Source organism: Brassica oleracea, chromosome C3 (assembly GCF_000695525.1).
Source record: "Brassica oleracea var. oleracea cultivar TO1000 chromosome C3, BOL, whole genome shotgun sequence".
In the NCBI taxonomy this organism is placed as follows: Eukaryota; Viridiplantae; Streptophyta; class Magnoliopsida; order Brassicales; family Brassicaceae; genus Brassica; species Brassica oleracea.
The window spans coordinates 28,209,355-28,211,582 of record NC_027750.1 but is presented as its reverse complement, the minus strand read 5'-3'; positions in this window follow the sequence as shown (position 1 = coordinate 28,211,582).

Sequence of the window (2,228 nt, the reverse complement as noted above, 5' to 3'; positions counted from 1 at the left end):
GGACGCGGTGGAATTCAGGGTTCCTCGTCAAGGAGAATGCGCTAGTAGTCCCCCCGAGGGCTTCTTTACTTGTTATGAGGCATTCGTAGTGCGTTGCCGTTTGTGGTTCCCGATCCCCGAGATCATTGTCCGTGTGTTGGGTCGTTTTAGGGTCGCGATAAGCCAACTGAATCCTCTTGGCATCCAGCACCTCATAGGGATCCTGGTTTTGAGCTACGAGCATGATCTCTCTCTCACCGTTGATCACTTCGAAGCGCTTCTTCGATTACAGCTCATCAGGGACACGGACACGTACAGGCTGGTTCCTCGGAACTTCATGTCAGTGGTTAAAGGGTTCGCTTCTAACTTCAACTCGTGGAGGAAGTTTTTCTTCTTCGTCTGTGTAGACGCAACGTCCGTTGAGGAGAGTTGTATCCAACTGTTTCGGAGGTTGCCGAACGATCGTCCTTTTATCAACCCTCTTGCTCCGTTTCCTGAGGACATTATTGCGATGAGGGATCTGCTCAGGAACGGTCCATTTTTCTGGATTTCCTTTACGCCGAAGAGAGTTCGAAAGGCACTGAGGTTTGTGCATCCTGGTCCTGCTTTGGGCGGAGAAACATGGAGTGATTCCGAACCTGAACACCAAGGTCCCAGCACCACTCCCACGATTGCGATGGGGCCGAACTCTTCGAAAGGGAAAGATATTGATCTCGGTGACCTGGAGTTTTTGGTGGACGACTGCATGCTTCCAGAATGGGATCCGAACCTTGATTTCGGGGGTGGAAGCGGGACGAGCGAGGTCCCTATTCCGGACTTTGATGATTTCTTCGCTGGTCTTCCATCGGGTTTTGACGCTCCTCAGGCCACGAGCGAGTCAGGGAGGCCAAAAGTTGTTGCGGAAGGATCTCGTATCATCAACGGGGTATAAACTTTAAGATTTCTAACGATCGTTATTATTATTTTTCGCTTATAACGTGTCAATCGGTTTTATAGGGTTTGAACTTGCTTGTATCGGCCATTGAGGCAAGCCATAGAGAGGCCATGATCTATCGCTTTAAGGCGGAGAAGGCGGAAAAGGATCTTGCTCGCATGCGAGATGAGATGCTGGCGTGAGAAGCTCAACTCGCTCGGGATCATGCCAGGGCTGTTCGTAGGGCGGAACGGAAGGGCAAGAGGGAGATCGTCGAGGTGATGAAGACTCGCGCTTCTCAATTCCAGGTTGAGTACGGGAATCTTAAGGGCGCTTTCAACTCGCTGGGCGACTTCCGTGAGTGTCGCGGCTCCGTTGGGAGCCTTTGGAAGACGCAGGAAGATGACTACGTTTTCGAGAGGGAGATGGAGTTAATGAAGGGCGGCATGAAGGATCATGCTCACGCTGAAGCGACCATTCCTCCGATCGATGGGAAGGTTCAGGGATTCTGGGATCCCATCCCGGTTTCCCCTGATACCGTAGAAACTACGACTGATTTTGCCGGTGACGATGAGGAAGTGAACTTTCCCGCAGATGCATTCGGAGCTTCCTTGTCCGGGAGTTTCAACTTTGATCTGTGAGTGTTTTGACGGGAAGAAGTTTTTCCCTTTATCTAGTATTTAGCGGCCGAGTGTGGCCTTTGTTCATATATGTCTGGCCGAGTGTGGGTTTCGAACTTTGTATGGGCCTGTTTTGGCCGTTGGGGGCTTTGAACCCCTACCGCTATGCGGTTTATATAATTGATGTTTGTTTGAGTTGCTTTGTTTAGAGTGGGTTTTAAAGTAAACATGAGTTGTCGTCTCATATTTATCTTCGTTGAGGCGTTCAATCTGTTAGTTCGTTCGAGACGTGAGTTTTCGTAAAAAATATTTACGATCTTTCGGGAACATTGAAATATGAACGAAGAGACATGTTTTAGGATCTCGTATCGTTTAGATATCATGTTTTTGAGATGTCTGAGACCAATGCGATGGGTTTAGGGCAAGACCTAGGTTTACTCTCGGTTTTATGGTTTGTGCGGTGACTAGCCGGCTATCGGTTTTCCTGTTGCGATTTCTACCTGATTCTTACTGATTTAAAATTCGCGATAGGTTCTCGAGTTATACGACTTGTATGGTACGAATCGAGCATCTTTCCAGAGACAATTTTTAAGCCAACTGGAAGTGGTAGACCAAAATTTCGGATTTTTTTTGTAACGCACTTTCGTCCTTGTGTTGGACGTTCAAAGATCAAAAGAGTGATCAAGTTGCGTTTGTTTAAGATGGCTGATGTATTC